The sequence below is a fragment of the Geotrypetes seraphini genome, chromosome 4 (genome assembly GCF_902459505.1).
Source record: "Geotrypetes seraphini chromosome 4, aGeoSer1.1, whole genome shotgun sequence".
NCBI lineage: Eukaryota > Metazoa > Chordata > Amphibia > Gymnophiona > Dermophiidae > Geotrypetes > Geotrypetes seraphini.
The window spans coordinates 232,344,833-232,363,176 of NC_047087.1; positions in this window are offsets into that span (position 1 = coordinate 232,344,833).

Sequence of the window (18,344 nt, forward strand, 5' to 3'; positions counted from 1 at the left end):
TCATTGAGTTTCATTTGAACGGTGAGAGCCCAGGATTGGAGGTTCGTTATACAAGAAGAGATGTTGTCAGAGAGGTTGGTGAGGTTGGAGTCGGTCTCGAGGAGGACAAGAATGTCGTCGGCGTAGGTGTAGAGTGTCTCAAAGGGGGAAAGTTTGAGGAGTTTCAGAGAGGACATATAAACGTTGAAAAGAATCGGGGATAGAGGTGAACCCTGAGGAACCCCGCAAATCGGTTTCCAAGGGGAGGATGAGATACCGTTCATGTTAACGAAGTAGGAGCGAGAACGTAGGAATTTTGAGAACCAATCTAAGACTGTGGAGTTTATGCCAATTTCAGAAAGTTGAAGGATTAGTATGTCATGATGGACAATGTCGAAGGCTGCAGAAAGATCAAATTGAAGAAGGACAGCGAACTTGTTGCAAGAGTGAAGATGTTGGACTTTTGAAATTAAAGAGGCCAAAAGGGATTCAGTGCTAAAGTTGGGTCTGAAGCCATGTTGGTAGGGTAGTAGAATGGAGAATCTCTCAAGATAGGATGAGAGTTGGGTGGCTATGATGGACTCCAGCATCTTGGTCAGGAGAGGAATGTTAGCTATTGGGCGATAGCTGGACGGTGTGGAGGGGTTTAGATCGGCTTTTTTCAAAAGAGGGGATAAGGCAATGACTCCCATTTCTGCAGAAAATAGGCCTGAGAGTAAAGCAGAATTTATAAGTTTGGTGAGAGATGAGATGGCTTGTGTGGGAATATTTTCGTATAAGTAGGAGGGGAAAGGATCCAAGGTGCAGTTGCAGGATTTTAACTTGAGGCAGAGTTTGGAGACCTGGGAATCAGAGACGAGATCGAAGGTGGTCCAGGATCTATCGGCTGGGATATGGTTGGCATCGGTTAGATTGGGGTTGGAGGCGGCGAGCACGAGGGAGTTGTAAGAGGGTGTTGGAGGGAAGGAGCATCATTGACTTTCTCATTGAAGAATTTTGCTAGTTCATCAGCAGATGGAGAGGAGAGGGGTATGGCGGAATCATGTTTGGAGGATATGGAACGCCAAATGTTGAACAGTGTATTACTTTGGTTGTTGGATCTGGAGATTTTGTTGCCGTAGTAGTTCTTCCTTGATTTTTTTAATTCAGTATTATAGAACTTGATGTTCTCCCTCCAGGACTGTCTGTCGGTGGTGGATTTAGATTTTTTCCATTTTCTTTCCAGTATTCGACATTTCTGTTTCAGATGTCTGTGGTATGGAAGGTACCAGGGAGCCTTGCGGGAGTAGGAGACGGTTTTAGTTGATAGTGGAGCAAGGGAGCGGTAGGTGGTTTCAGAGAGGGTGATCCAGTTGAGCCAGTTGGATTCAGGGCTTGGAGGATTGGGAGTGAAGGAAAATAGGTTGAGGAATTTGTTCCAGAACAGGTCGCTCGTAATTTTTTTTCGGAAGGTAATGGGATTGGGGGTGCGTGGTGGTGGTTCGAGGTATGACATGAAGATGGGGAGGCAGAAAGCTCCTAGGAAATGGTCGGACCAAGGGACAGGTTCCCAGCGAGTGTCGTCCACCGAGGTTTTGTAATCGGTGAGGTCGAGGAAGGTGATAAGGTCTAACGTATGCCCCTTTTCATGGGTTGGGAAGAGAGCCGGGGGGGGGGGGGAAGCCTAGAGAGTTGAGGAAATTATTGAGATCGATAACATCCTTGTTGGTGGTGTCGTTTATGTGAAGGTTAATATCTCCAATGATTAGTAGTCTTTGAAATTTGAGGAATGCGTTAGTGATGGTCTCAAGGACGAGATCAGAGGATTTATTCCAGGGGGAGGGAGGACGATATAGTAGAAGGATGCCCAGTGGGTGAGGATGGAGTTCATCATTGACAGAGGCTAGCATGTATTCTAGGGAGGCGTGGCTGCCCTTTTCTAGCAATTGGACGTCGAAGAATGATTTGTGAAGGAGTGCCAGGCCACCTCCTTTTCGATTAATTCTGGGGGAGAAGAGGCCTTGGTAACCGTGAGAACAAAGTTCGTTTTGAGAGAATATGTCGTCTTTTGTGATCCATGACTCCGTGATGAATAGGAATCCAGGGTTAAGATCTTCAAGAAGGTCCTTCAGGATTTGGGTTTTGTTGCATGCAGATCTGGCATTGCAGTAGAGAGACGGTACTGGGGTGAGGGAGTCAGAGGCGTGGTTGGGAGGGTTGGCCGGGGAAATGGGCTTTAAGGAGGCGTGGTTGATTCCTCGGGGGATTTTCTTGGAGGGGTGACTTCTGGTGCGCAAAAGCGTGGGGATTATGGCACCAGGGCAGGTGGGACTGACAATAGTGGGGTTCAGTAAGTTAGGAGGGGGAGGTTTCAGGCAAAAGGAGATGTTGGAGGATGAGCAGAGAAGAAGGAGAAGGATCCATGGGTGTGGTTTCATGGTGGGGTTTGGGAGAGCCTTTGGAGGAGTAAGAAGCGAATGAAACAGAAGGCTTGGTAGTAGGGCAGAGCCGGATAATTGGGCAAAATTGAAACAATTGAATATAATCTGATGAGACTTAGTAATTGGGCGGGGCTTATCAGTTGAGAGGAATCTGGCGATCCTTATCAGAGCAAAAGCAATTGAATAAAATATGGAGGTTTTTAACGAACTTAAAAAACAGTTGAATAGAATATGGAGGTCTTAACAAACTTAGAGAAAGCAGGAAGAGTAATCAGGTGGTCTTTAGCAGGATTTAAACAATAGAATAGCAGAGCAATTATACAGTTGAATAGAAACTGAAGATCTTTGGCAAGATTAATTACTAAATAGAAACTGGAGGGCCTTAGCCAAACTAAAACAAATTAAGTAGGAAATTGTCAGAATGGAGCTTGTCAATGAAGTCAGGATTGGCGGTTGAAGCGGCAAAAAGCCTAGCTGGGCAGAGGAAGTAGGGACGCAGGAGATAAACAGTCCTGAACAGCAGGGAGCTTTTTCTGTGATCCCGGTGGGCTTAAGGGGAGCAGGGCTCTAAGAGGGCCGGGGCAGAGTCCTCCTGCTTGAGCGGCACCGGGCGAAGGAAGGTGAGAGAGAGCTGGAGAATGTGGCAGAGGAGCTGCTTTAGAAGGCAGAGCAGGTCAGTAGGGTTTCGGGGGGCGGAGCAGGGCTCCCACGCGGCCCGAATCGCTGGTGAAGTAACAAGCGGCTCCCGATGGCAGAGGAGCTGCTTTAGAAGGCAGAGCAGGTCAGTAGGGTTTCGGGGGGCGGAGCAGGGCTCCCACGCGGCCCGAATCGCTGGTGAAGTAACAAGCGGCTCCCGATGGCAGAGGAGCTGCTTTAGAAGGCAGAGCAGGTCAGTAGGGTTTCGGGGGGCGGAGCAGGGCTCCCACGCGGCCCGAATCGCTGGTGAAGTAACAAGCGGCTCCCGATGGCAGAGGAGCTGCTTTAGAAGGCAGAGCAGGTCAGTAGGGTTTCGGGGGGCGGAGCAGGGCTCCCACGCGGCCCGAATTGCTGGTGAAGTAACAAGCGGCTCCCGATGGCAGAGGAGCTGCTTTAGAAGGCAGAGCAGGTCAGTAGGGTTTCGGGGGGCGGAGCAGGGCTCCCACGCGGCCCGAATCGCTGGTGAAGTAACAAGCGTGTTACTATCACTGCTGGAGTCAGTGTTCTGCTGTCCAAAAGCTGGCCATGTAACCTGAGTGGAGGAAGGCAGGCGTGGAACAGGCCCCAATAGCTGGGGGTGCTTTCTTTTCTCTGTGGCTTTGCGTCCTGTCACCACTGAGCCAGTGGTGGAGGGTGGTGCAACGCTCACAACAACTAGCACTTACCCATATATCCAACCACCCTCTCCAGAAAAGGATGGCTCACCAGCAGACATGACCTGGTCTCACTTCATTAACCCAGACTGGAACCTATTTCTCAAGCTATACTCAAAATATTCCAAATCCAACTGCCTATTAGATAACTGCCCTCCAACCATCATGAAAACTGCCCCCCTCCCCTTCAAAGCGGAACTCTTCAACTGGATAACCTTGTGCATGACAACCGGCCACTTCCCACTGGAACTGGGACACATCCTCGTATCTCCAATAATTAAAAACCCCAAAGAATCTCCCTCCGTAACCTCCAACTACAGACCCATCGCCAATATTCCTCTCTTCCAAAAAATCATGGAAGGACTGGTCAATCACTATCTCACTTCATACCTAGAGAAATTTAACATCCTCCACGAATCCCAGTCTGGATTCCGCACCAATTACAGTACGGAAACCGTTCTAGCCTCACTAACCAATCACCTCCTCCAACTATTCTCACTGGGAAACAGCGCACTACTACTACAGTTCGACCTCAGCAGTGCCTTCGACCTAGTAGACCATGACATTCTGATTAGCTGCCTCGACTCCATAGGCATCGCCGGACAAGTACTAACCTGGCTCACAGGCTTCCTAAAAAACCGAACCTACCAAGTCCATAATGACGGAACCTTCTCCCATACATGGAGCAACCCCTGCGGAGTCCCCCAAGGCTCCCCCCTATCCCCGTCACTATTCAATATCTACATGGCATCACTGGGACACATGTTATCGAACCGTAACCTGAAATCCTATATCTACGCGGATGACATTACAATCATCATACCCATCACCTCACTGTCACATGAGACAGAACAATTCATCTCAACTGTCCTCACCATGGTAGAAAACTGGACCACTCGCTTCAAACTGAAACTAAACCCAGAAAAAACCAAGTTCTTTCTTGCAAGTCCCAACCACAAACTAACATCCACCACCCTGCAACTTAATGGCTTAACGTATCCAATCAACTCTACTATAAAAATCCTCGGAGTCATCTTGGACCGATGCCTCACTTTAGAAGAACACACTAACACCCAGGTCAAAAAATGTTTTTCCACCCTGTGGAAACTCCGCTCCATCAAACATTACTTTGATTTTCCCACCTTCAGATTGCTGGTCCAATCCCTAATTCTAAACTCCCTGGATTACTGCAATATCATATATCTGGGCTCCTACAAGAAAACCATTAAACGACTACGACTTATTCAGAATACCGCCGTCCGCCTCATCTACGGGCTCAAAAAATCAGACCACATCAGCCCTTTCTACAGGAAACTTCACTGGCTACCGTTCGAAGCAAGGATCATCTTCAAATTCGCCTGCCTTTGCTTCAAAACCCTAACTGGCTCAGCCCCGATATATCTTTCACGCCACTTCACCTTCCCAGGCTCTAACCGTACACGCAATGCACACCTGTTTGCCTACCCCTCCCCATAAGGATGCATCCACAAAAGATTCTTCGACAAAACCCTCTCTTTCCAAGCTGGCAAATGGAATGACTGCCTGTCCACTCTCATCTCTCTTGCCCCAACTTATCAATCCTTCAGGAAATCTCTAAAAACATACCTCTTTGATAAATTCCTCTAACCCCCGCCCCCCCGACCAAACTAATAATCCCTTGCCTCCCTCCCTACCCTTCCCCTCCCCCCATGCAACAATTATTGGATCATTTTGTAATTGTCACTGGTTTATACCATATAATTGTTAACTAATTCTCTGCACCTACATTGTATAAATCGCTCTGAACTGTTTTTCGATATGCTGTAACCTCGATGTAACTTCGCTATAACTAAGCTGTAACTTCGCTGTAAATGTACAGTCTCTTATCCTGTAAACCGCTTTGAACTGATTTGTGGTATTGCGGTATAGAAAAATAAAGTTATTATTATTATTATTATTAGATCAGCGTGCTGGCTTGTGGAGGGAGGATGGTTTGTAGCTCTCAGCTCACTCTGGAGGCCTTCCAGCTTTCCAACGATGGCTGTGTTGGCATGCAAAAGCTGCCTCAGCAGTTCATTCGTTTCCCGTTGGGCCTCCACTGACTGCTGTTTCAGCTCCAGTGACTGCTGTCTTGCCTCCACACCCTCTCTCAGCAGCTGGAGCTTCTGCTGCTGATATCCCTCCAGGGTCAGATTGTGGCCCAGTAGCCTCTGGGCCAGTCTCAGCAGGTGGTGACGCTGGCGACTGGGTGCCCTCCAGCGGCCAGGCTGTGCAGCCTCACTGCCCTCCTCGGTATCAGCAGCCACATTGGCAAACTGCTCAGGTGGTGGGAGAATTGGCAGCTCCTCATCCCCATTGGCAGGCTCCTGGGGTTGGGTGTTCTGGGACTCGTCTGGCCCCTGCTGGCTGAGTGTTGCAGCTGTGTCATCCTGCTGTCCCAGCACATTCAGTGTGTCGATGCCACTGCATCCGGCCTGATCCTCGTCAGAGCTGGCATCTACATAGGGGAAAAGCACATATGGATGTCACAGCATACCACAGGTAACATACATCCCAAAGGTGTGTGACCACATACCCAGCTACCATAGGGAGGTGTGTTGGTGACATAATGAAGGGGGTGAAAGCAGTGTATGTGCAGACACCTTACGTGAGCACACCTGCTGATCATAGCAATGGTTCCAAATTGTCTGTACAAGGGTGTAGGAATCTAATTCCATGCTCTGCCATCAGCACATGGAGCAGTAACATACAGGTGTTATAGAAAGGTTTGAAGAGCAGGTGTACTCACTGCCCCATTAGAGGAGTAGAAGAAGGAGGATGAAAGAGAGGTCTCTCAGAATAGGGGACCTAGCTGTGAGACTGGGGATTAAGACACGTACATACCAGAAGGCAGTGCAGGTGCATCAGCTGATAGAAATAGACGGCAGATAAGGGCCACCTATAGGTGGAGGTTGCTGACACAAAGGTGAGCACCAGCTGCTCCATGGGGCTGAGGTCTGCCATGTCAGCATCTGGAGGCCGGTTGCCCAGCTTAGCCCGGACGTCCCTTTTGATGACTCTCCATTTCTTCTTGCAATCCTCCACAACTCGCTTATGGCGGTAGACTGCATTCAGGCGCTGAGCTACTGCCGTCCAGACCTTGCTCTTTGAGTATGCCCCGAGTCTCTCACCTTGGGGTGAGAAGAGCTGCTGGTCGTGTGTGTGCACCTCCTGCACCAATATTTTGGTCTCAGCCTGGGTGAAGTTAGACTTCCGGGACAGAGCTTTGGCCGATTTGGGAGCCATGATGTCAAAGTCCCCACACTTTTGATAATATGAGGTTAGACGTATTTATTGGCAATTAAGCACGTCCAACAAGCCGTCCGTTAGACGACTTGACGTAATACAGACAAATCCGAAACACGCCTAGGCCACGTTTCTTGGTACGTTTAAATTTAGAGGGCCAGGATACGTCTACATCAGCACGAACTTCCGTCTCCTTTCTGTTCGGAGACACCGTCCTATCTACTGATGCAATCCGAACTCGTTTGCTGTATGTTACAGATTACATGGGCTGCCTTTTCAAGCCTGTGGCTGTATTCAGGTACGCAAGTATTCCTGCTTCACCTATGATGTTTTCAATGCTTATAGATATGTCTGGGGCTCACGTTGCTGGTCACCCTCTGGAAAGGCTGTTTGAAACAGCGTTTAGACGAACTGGGGGGGGGGGGGAAGAAGTAATCTGTATAGGGTAAGGGCAATGACTGTGTGAGCTTCCTGGAACACACCTCTTCACTCTCCCCGTCCCCCATCCCTGCCTAGGGGGGGGGGGGCTCTTTATCCCACAATGCCACCCCCTTCTGTAGCAAGATTTACGCTAGACTAATCAGTTACATAAACAAGTTACGTGCCTGTTAGTTTTTCTAGGGAATACCATAATATCTCTGCCAGGTCCAAATTTCTTTGTCTATTTATACGACACAAGACCCAGGCTAATGAGAAATACTTTTATTATGAAAATAGAAAAATATAATTCACAAGCCAGAAAAATATTGTTCACAAAATATCTGAAACTCAGTACATAATTATCACAACACACTCGCTAGATAACTAAGTAAAATTACTTCTTACACACACTAAACAATTCCTTATAATAATAATAATCCCTGATTAGCAGCAATCTATTAAAGATTATCACCGAGAGTAGCTTTACAAGCCTTATCCTATATCACAATCGTATGCACTTATCTAACCCCAGCTGATAAGATAATAAGTTCCTTATCCTCACCATTCAATTAGGCCTCAGCACAAAATTAGGTGAAATGGAAGACGTCTCCTCAGCTTAGCAGATATAGAAATCCTTTGGTTATAGGAACAAATGTTCGTCAGCCACTGGTAAAGCTGTAATTTATTGGCAGCAAAAGTTTCCTTGAAGTGATGGAATTCAGATCTGTTTAAAGTCCGATTCACTCTCTCTCAGGCAGAGAGTCACATGAAGTAACTGTTCAGGTCTTAATTATTATGAAAGAGATGCGTGGAGAATACCTGTGATGAGATGTCAGTTCACTTCCATCCCGGCACAGACTAATTATAATTAGCACCTTTTCACTTGGATCACGTCAGATGACTTCCTAAGACCAATCCAGAAACAGAACTTAGATGAATAGCTTTTCTGTATAAAGTCTCATACAGGCTGGGAGACACAGGCACCGTTCAAGAGATAAGCACAGCATAGGAGTATCACACCCCCAAGATTCACAGTCTAAGCATGAAGGCATAGATGGATGTCCTTGACTAGAATACCATTCTGGTACATACCCAGAATGCATCAGGCAGAAACAGCAAAGATGTGTTCTCTTTTCTCTTCTTGCTAGGTTCAGGCTGGAATGATTTCTTGCAAATAATGGTTCAGGCTTAAATGATGGTTCAGGCTTGATGATGTCATAGAGGCCTAACCTTCAGGTGCAAATAAGGAAACATCCCTACACTTCCTCCAATGATTGCTTCACCTTACCCCCCTCCCCTGGGATTCCTGCCTTACACACCCTTGATCCTGCCCACAGGTGTATGTGTGGCCCTGTTGGTGGCTCAGCTGTTAAAACATTTTGGTGTCATTGGGAGGGGGGGAGGAATACCCTCTCAGTTGACACTGGTCTGTAGCCCTTATGGCACCTAACTGATTGCATATGATCGGCAGCATTGCCCAGCAGTCACCAGCTCTCCTTTACATGGGTCCTCAATCCTAATATGTCCCATCAGTCTAGGGTTAGCAGAGGCCTCTAGAAAGAGGGGGGAGCTATTCAGACAGTCAGGTGTTACATCCATTGCAAATCATGGAACTCACAAGTCTAAGTCTCTCCCCTTTTTCTGGAACTCTTACTAACACAACCTCTGTCTCAGGTCCTGCATGTGACATGGTCCTGGTCTCATCCAGATCTTACTTACACGATGGCCACGTTCCCACTTTCAGTAGGCTGCCTGCCTGCCCTTTTGTTAGGTGCAGGTCAGTGACATGTCATCAAGGGATCACACATGACACCCAGTTTAGAGGTAGATATCTGCTATTTATTTTGGTCTGTTTTTTTCTAGTCAAGATTCAAATATAAATGCATACACCTTTGCTGAGGTAGACATGAATGGTAGAACACCTGGTCACAAAAGACTGTCATAGAACAATGGCCATACAAATATGTACGCTTTATGAGAAAATACAATATCATACTTATGGTAACAACATAGCACATGCCTGCCCAATTGGCCCAACATGCTTAACACTGCTCCAACCTGTGCAAAGTAAGCCAGCAGTTCTGAGCCTCACATATGTTTTCATTTGTAAGGGTCAGCAAATATCTGTGAGGGCTGTCCTGCTGCAGCAGCCTCTGTCTCCAGAGGTTGTGGCTTCTAATCTCAATGGTGCTCCCTGTACCACTGGCCCCGTTATATCATCATCTATTGGCCCATAGGTTAGAGAAGCTATTTGTGACCTCAGAAAAGCAGCCTACCATTCCCACGTTTTCTGTGTCAATCTTTAGGGCCTCCTCACCACATGCTATCTGCTGGCAGGGTCTTTTCATTTCACTGCATACCTCTTTTCCACTGATATGGGGAAGGTACCCTTTATTGTGTATAACACTGTCCCACCATATGCATGTCTTCCTACCCTAGTCATGGGATTGGAACACACCTTCAGTGCAACTATTGCACACCTTAACCATCACTGTACAGTTTGCATCTGTACATCACATCTCAACACTTGCAATCATTGGCAGAGAATATGGTCACAGCATTGTAGCCCACAGCCATTAGAGCGTATTTTGACACACCATCATTTACAATCCTGGTACAATCCCTCATACTAAGCTAACTGGACTACTGCAACATTGCTTACCTGGCAATTGCCCAGAAGAATATGCGGCGATTGCAACTTGTGCAAAATGCAGCAGTCAGGCTGATCTTCGGGTTGAAGAAGTTTGACCACATAACTCCCTCCTACCGACTCCTGCATTGGTTGCCAATGGAGGCGCGAGTGAGGTTCAAGTTCGGTTGCTTTTGCTTCAAGGTTCTATTCGGTCTAGCCCCCAAATACATAACCGACCTATTCTCCTTTTCAATCAATAGACATAAAAGAAGCTCCAACTTGCACTTCGTTTCCCCCCCGTTAGAGGATGCAAATTCAAAATTCATCACCAATACCTTCTCACTTATCAAGCAGCATTATGGGGCAACGATCTGAAACAACTACTTACGTTTGCCAATACACATAGGGATTTTAGGAGACAAATGAAAACATACTTGTTCTTAAAATACATAGGTAACTGATTCGCAGAATATCTCTTCAATACCAGACCTCCAGATCTGCTAAACAATAGACACTAACTATGTCAATTCTATTCAATTTGTAACATTCTCTATAATCATTGTAAACCGCATAGAACTTCACGGTCCTGCGGTATATAAACTGTTATTATTATTATTATTATTAACATCCAAGTATGTCCAAATGAGATACAGTAGGTAAAGTCTCCTGAATATGCGAAGGAGAGGCCGTGTGATGTCTTTTTAGTCATTGGATTTCTGCCAGCTACTTGTGAGCTGTCAGGGACACTGTTGATAACATGATTGGGGCCTCAATGGCCCATTGGCAGCGTGGCCTCAGGTTTGCCCCTTCATCTCCTAAACAGGCTCCTGAAAGATGCCAACCAGCTAACGCAGAAGGCTGACGATCTCTGCCAGTCTGCATAGTTTCCCTCCTTCCCTCCTGCGCATTTGTGCAACAATGTTCAGCAGCTGTCCATACGCCTCAGATGGGGGAGGAGGTATTGGGGCCGCTGGCTGCAATTCATGGCATGGGGCAGGGGCTGCTGCCTCCACGACCACCTCTTCATCCCCTTCAAGAGGGGGCTTATCCTCATAGAGGTCAGGGACCTCCCATGCGCCCTGCTCCTCCACCACGTGCTGCTGCTGCACCACCTCCGCCACCACCTGTGACTCCACCTCCGCCTCTACCACCTGGGCCTGGTCCTCCACATCCGAGACCTCCACCACATCCTCAGGTGGCAGACTTTCCTTGGAGGCAGAGTAGCCTTCCACCTCCTGTTCTGCCTGTGCTTCAGCCACTGCATCCCTGGCTGCCTGTAGGCACATGTCCTGCACCACCTCCTAGGCTATGCCCTCAGCAGCATGCTGCGCGCGACCTATATGCAGTAAGAATATGAACTCAGGGTTACCATATCGTGCATTAGTTGCATACTACATACACAATTATCTATCAACACCCCCCCACCCAACCCAGTGACACTAAGTGGGAGACAGGTCAGGCCAGTATGTGAACACATATGTAAACTACTTTCTGTGTACAGTTACACCGGTATACATCTAAACAAAAGGTGGCCGGCTTATGCAGGTGACACTGAATGGCCTTGATGTATATGTTGACACAGTGGACTGACCGGTATCTCATCACCCACATTTTGGGTGGCAATAGGTTGCATTCCAGATCAGCTGCCAAGGAAGAGCACATTCACAAGAAGGTGAGCTTTGAGAGGTAGCAGACATGAGATGACATAGGATAGAGGGTGACAGGTGCAACTATGAAGCACACATTATGCTTAGAATCTGATTGTGTCTCTCTGAAGCCCTTCTCTGCAATGAACTGCATTGTCAAGGAGGCATACCTGAACAAGGGATATATTCCTCCACAACAGCAGGCCTGACATTGGTCTGGAGCTATGAGGGTGACCTCCCGGCAGTTTCTGAGGCGTATATCCCTTGTTCAGGTATGCCTCCTTGACAATGCAGTTCATTGCAGAGAAGGGGTTGAGAGAATGAGCACTCAGTATGCTACCAGCGCCGATATCAACTGCAGAGATATTCATTGATGTGACTAGCATGTGATAGTCACCTCCACGTTTCAAGGTTTCTGGTATGTCTTACATGGCAGCTGCCATACCTGTGCTACTGACTGTGTTGGGGGGGGGGGGGGGGGCTGCAACTTATGTCCAGCATCTGGTGCGCCGGATGAAGGCTGGGTTTTCCTGGTGGACCCTGCGCCACCTGCGCCTCAGGGACTCGAGGTCCCGGTATACACCATAACACCTGCAAGAAAGATATGGGGGAGAATAGGGTCAGGTGACAGTCCTTTTCAAACATATGCAGGGTTCTGAGGGCACTGAGCACATCACATCTGTCATGTATATTCTGATGAGGTAGGGACATATCCAGAAATCAAACATCTGCCTGCCAAGATATTGTTATCCTCTTTATCTATCTATCTATGTTTCCTTTATATATATATATATATATTTTTTTTTTTTTTTTTTTTTTTAAATAGAACACAGAATAAGCAAGCAGTTCTTTGAAAGATGGGGGTGGGAGCAATAGGTGAGAGGTTTAGAGACTAGGACACACTGGCTACATAGTGATAGGTACTGGGGGGTTTTCACCTATGCAGGGTGTCCCGTATTCTGGACCAGGCCCTCATGGCGACATTGCTGGGTGGTCTTTTGCCATTGTGGCCAAACACCCGTGCCTCATACTGGAGGCAGAGCTCCACCAGGGACTCGGTCTCCCCTAGGGAGTAGTTTGGCTCCCTTCTTTCCACCATCACACCCGCACGCACGCACACAAGCTCACACACACACACTCACACACCCTCTCCCACACTCACCCTGGTGGCCACACACTCTTCCTAGCATGCCCTTTCTCACTACACGATCTCTCACTCCCACAATCACTCACACTGTCTCTCCTGTCTGTCTCCCTTACAATCTCTCTCACTTGCTCTCACACACACACTCACAGAATCACTCTCCCAACACTCAATTCCACTCAGTAATCGATCTATCTAACCTCTCCACCAACTAACTCCTAACTATCTCCTCACTCCTCACACAACACCTACTACACCCACAAGGGTCGCATTTCCACATGATGGTTTATATATGGGCATGCAGGATGTTATTGGGGACAGTGTGACATCAGTAGGACATGTGCCAGGACAACTAATAGATAAAAAGCGCTATATGACTAGCAAGTCGTCTAGTGGAACACGACGAAAATAGTTGTACGTCTTGTTTGGACGATTGACATTTTGGTAGGTAAAGTTGGACGCTTTGGTATAGTGCATGTGGACGTGTTTATGTTGGACGTCTTTTGTGCCGATAATCGAACGACTTGGACATCTTTCGATTATCGACACATTTCCCTGGACGTCTTACACCGCTAACACATAGAGGTTTTATACGACCTATTGATTATGCCCCTCCACATTTTTACATCACCTGGAAAGATAATTGGATTGTCTTTTAGACGTGGGTGTAGAAGAGAACCTAAACTGTGTAGAAGATGAATCAGAAAAAAAGTATCTATTAAATGTTTAAAAAAAAATTCTTGATGCCAGCAATGATGGATAAATCTGTTACAGTAACATGTTTGAGTAAGATGTTTGAGCAGCTGGGCACATGATGGAAAGACACTGCAGATGGCAGACAAGGCACAAATGATGTCATTTAACAGTAATTCAATGAAATCCAAAAGCAGCTTTTGTAGTTTTGTTTTGTTTTTTAAATCACTGAATTCTTTTTTTTAAATAATAAAACTTATTGAACTTAAAAAAAAAATCACTGAATTCTGTTAGCAATTGTCTAAGATGTGTTAAGTTTTTACATATTGATAGTAGTCTCAGGTTTTTCAAGAATAACACAGGGACAAAGTCTGTCCCTATACCTGCCCTGTCCCCATCCCCTCTCCTTACCCACAGGCTCTGTTTTCGTCTTTGCCCTGCAGGTGCTTGTGGGTACCTGTCCCCGTGTCATTCTCTACCCCATACTGCCCTCGTGTCTTTGCAGCTTAGGTGGATGCTCTTTTTGCAGTGGCTTATGATACCACTGAGATAAAACCCTACCTCTTCAAGATATTGACTAATATGATTTGCAATATTAACGAACGAGTGGCAATTGCACTGTTGAATGCAATGGAATTTCTACATGATCAGGTTGGTGATTCAGTTGGCATAAAATGTTTCTGGGTAGATTATGATCTAAAATTACTTGCAGTAGACTAAACAGTCTATTAAAACATCAATGAATGCCAATCTGCTATCTAAACAGTGAAACAAACAGGCCTTAATGACATTTAGACATAAAATCTTCAAAACCATAACAATAGCCCACATTGTACAAACACAGCCCTTACAAATATATTGAGGCTTGAGAATCTGGTAAACGTATCCAGAATGTGTTCGCATTATGCTCTATTGCATAATTACATCTATAAAATAAAGCTACAGACAAAGAACTGAAATAGACTATTGAAGGGCTTTTGGGTTTTTACGATAATGATTACGAGAAGAGTTACTTAAAAAAAAAAAAAAAAGTTTGACTACAATGGTTTTGTGTTTGTTATGAAAAATCACTAGGTTGATTCTTTCTGTTTGTCTCGATCAGTTTTGCAGTTAAGAAGTTATAAAGCATAATCATGACCTGAATGCTAACAGAAGCCTCAAGATCAGTGAAATGTTTGGAAACACTTAATTTGATTAAAAAAAAACAAACAAAAAACCAAAAAAACAATCAACATGAGCTATTTATATCATACTAAAAGAGTTCTCTTATAAAATGAGTCTTTTATTTTGATCATAGTTCCAGAGTTACTCACCATTTACTGATATGTTTAAACTCAGGTCTCCTTTTACAAAGCCGTGTTAGGGCTTTAATGAGCAGAATAGCGCTTGCTACATTGCCGTGCGCACTAGACCTTAACACCAGCATTGAGCTGGCGTTAGTTCTAGAAGTGTAGCGCGTGGTGATTTCCTGCGTGCGCTAAAAACGCTAGCGCACCTTAGTGAAAGGAGCCCTCAGTTTTTAAACAGGAGGGGTTTCATAGGGAAATTTTAGTTTTTGAAAAGGAGGGGTTTCATAGAGAAATGTTACATTGCATTTAACAACATTTAAAGAGCACATTTTGATATGCTTTGGCAGTGTTTCAAAAGTTTTATTGGTAATCTTTAAGTTTTAAAATAAGAAAAACACTATTTAAAGATGACCATGGCATCAGCATAAGTTTTCTCTTCCAACAAGCTTGTGTATGAGGTAATTGTACTGCAATTTAAGTAAAATACCATTTGAGTGACTCTTTTTTGGATGATTTATGCAATAATGTATTTTTGGCATGCAATAAAAATCATGTACAAATTATGTTTGAGATTCTTGATGTACTTTTTTGTGGTACAACCAAAATGGCTTTTTACATGTTAGACATACAGTCACAGTGGCTATTTTCTCTATTCTGAGGAAGTTCACAATCTAAGTTGTGCACCTGGAACAAGTTCTCTTTTCCTGATAAATTCAAATAGAAATAGAGAAAATGACAGGAGATAAAGTCCAGATGATCCATCAGGGCTGCCCAACCATACCATTTACAGTGTAATAATCTCTTTGGGGCTCATTAAAAAAAAAAAAAGATGTCCAATAAACGGCATAAAGTGGCACTTGGATGTCTTACTGGAGTAGATGACTAAGTAGTCAATTTCGAAACTGACTTTCTAGATGATTTGCAAGGTATTTTGTCTGTACTGTGTCCAAAGTTCAAGGGGCATGTTGGAGACATGTTACAGACATGCTTATGGTTTGATTAGCACTTGGACATTTTGCAGCCATAATAGAACATTTACCAAGATGTTCAGGACACAATTTAGATGTTTGGAACTAGATATGATTTAAAAGCAAATAAGGTACCCAAACTGGCCAGATGGAAGGATGAAGGCATGAATTCCCCTCCCCCAATTCCCCAGTGAACACTGACCCCCCTCACCCCCCAACATTTTGAATGAAACATTACCTACATGTCTCTATAACAGCAGCAAGCAGGTGTCTGGAGTAGTGGTGCCTGATTCCTAATTTGAATCGATTCACTGATTCACTTCGGGTGACTCAATTCAAATCAATTCATATTTTTAAAAAATCAGCCTTGCCGATTCGGGGCCAACCCTCCTCCCCGTGCCTTCAGGTCTCCTAAAGCAGGAGCAGCAGCGCTGTCTCTTGCTGGCTGTCCACTGCTGCTGCCCTCCTGCTTTAAGGGTCGAGGGGGGAGGATCAGTCGGGAAGTGCTGCAGTGTCCCCAGGCCTCCCGCTCTTACCTTCAGATAATACAGCAGCCTGCAGAGAGGATCGTCAGCGCTGTAGCGATCCTTGCAGGCTGCCGTCATCCTCAGGGGCAAGTTCAATCTTCTGCGATCCTGCCCATGATGTCAGAGGATGAGCAGGACCGTGGCAGAGGGAACATGCTCCTGAGGACGACGGCAGCCTGCAAGGATCGCTACAGCACCGACAATCCTTTCTGCAGGCTGCCTTAATAAGGTGTGGGTATGGGGGTGGGGGGTTGGGAAAAAAACAGTTACTAGTTTTCCACTGCTCCTGCTGGTTAAAATATTAACTTTTCTCGAAAAGGAAAGGAATGTGTGTATATGTATGTGTGTGTGTGCGTGTGCGTGTGTGCTGCAGAGTAAGTTCAAACCTCATTCCCCAGCAGCTGGGAAACAAAGGTGGGTTGCAAGAGCCAGAGTGGAATTAAATTGATGCACTGATTTCACCAAAGTTGTAGGATCATGCAAAAAGCGAGCCATGCTTTCTTTACATGCCCTTGTGGATTGCATGAGGTTGATCTTTCTTGACTTCCTTTTCTGGTTTTGTGAAATGTAAGGAAGGCTACTGCTTGTTTCCCCTTCAGGTTTTGACCAAGGTATTCATTGTATTTGGGATCGCCTCACTTCTAGACAATGATGGAGTGAATATAAAATGAGTTTTCGCAGTCCATACCTTATGCTCGTGGTTTCAAACCAGCCCCTCTAGGGTTTTGCAGTGTGCAGAATACAGCAGTTTTCCAAATACAGGCAAGCAATTTTGTAGTGCAAGAGACCAGACAATGGGGGGGGGGGAGCAGGAGGATGCTACAAAGAAGGGTGGGACATGCAGGCCTTCGGGGGGGGGGGCAGACTTCCCCTGAAAGTCTGGACGGATGGAGGGAGGGAATGGGGGTTCAAGGAGACATGCATATGCCAGATGGGGGAAGGGGTGATGAAATAATGGGTCTAAAAACAGAGAAGAGGGAGAGAGATGGTGGACAATGGGATTTAGGGAGGGGAGGAACAGAAAGGGAAAGAAGTTGGACACAAGGGATGGTGTAGAGGGGGGATAGATACTAGATAGGAGGGTAGTTGGGAACAGAAAGGGAGAGCTGGTAGATCCTGGGGTGGTGGGGAAGGAGGGAGAGATGCTGGATGAAAGGGTAGTTGAGAAATGGAGAAATGGTGGATCTGGGGATGGTGGGATACACCGCTGCAACTGCGGGGATGGAGACGAATAAAAGGAAAGATGCCAGATCTATGGGGGAGGGAAGGGAAACGGTAGGGGAGGACAGAGATGGATGATGGATGGATAGCATGGAGAAAGAAGAAAACGACAAATGGGCAGGAGACCCTGGCAAACAAGTTATCTGATTTGAATAATGACTAGACAACAAAAGGAAGAAAAAATAATTTTATTTTTTGTTTTGTGATTTCAATGTGTCAGATTTGAAATGTGTATTGATGAAGCCGTCCACGCAATGAGCGGCGGCGGCAAAAGGGGTGAACAGAATGCTAGGAATGATAAAGAAGGGGATCATGAACAGATCGGAGAAGGTTATCATGCCATTGTACCGGGCCATGGTACACCCTCACCTGGAGTACTGCGTCCAGCACTGGTCGCCGTACATGAAGAAGGACTCGAAAGGGTCCAGAGAAGAGCGACTAAGATGGTTAAGGGGCTGGAGTAGTTGCCGTACAGCGAAAATTTAGAGAAACTGGGCCTCTTCTCCCTCGAACAGAGGAGACTGAGAGGGGACATGATCGAAACATAGACTTAGTAGATAAGGACAGGTTGTTCACCCTCTCCAAGGTAGGGAGAATGAGAGGGCACTCTTTAAAGTTGAAAGGGGATAGTACAAATGTACAGTGGCGTACCATGGGGGGGGCGTGGGGGGCGGTCCGCCCCGGGTGCCAAGCCCTGAGGGGGTGCTCCCGGTCCGGTCCGGTTCCCCCCTGGTCCGGTCCGATTCTCCCCCTCCCCTGTGCCGGGTTTCGCGTCTGGAAACAGCCTGCAGC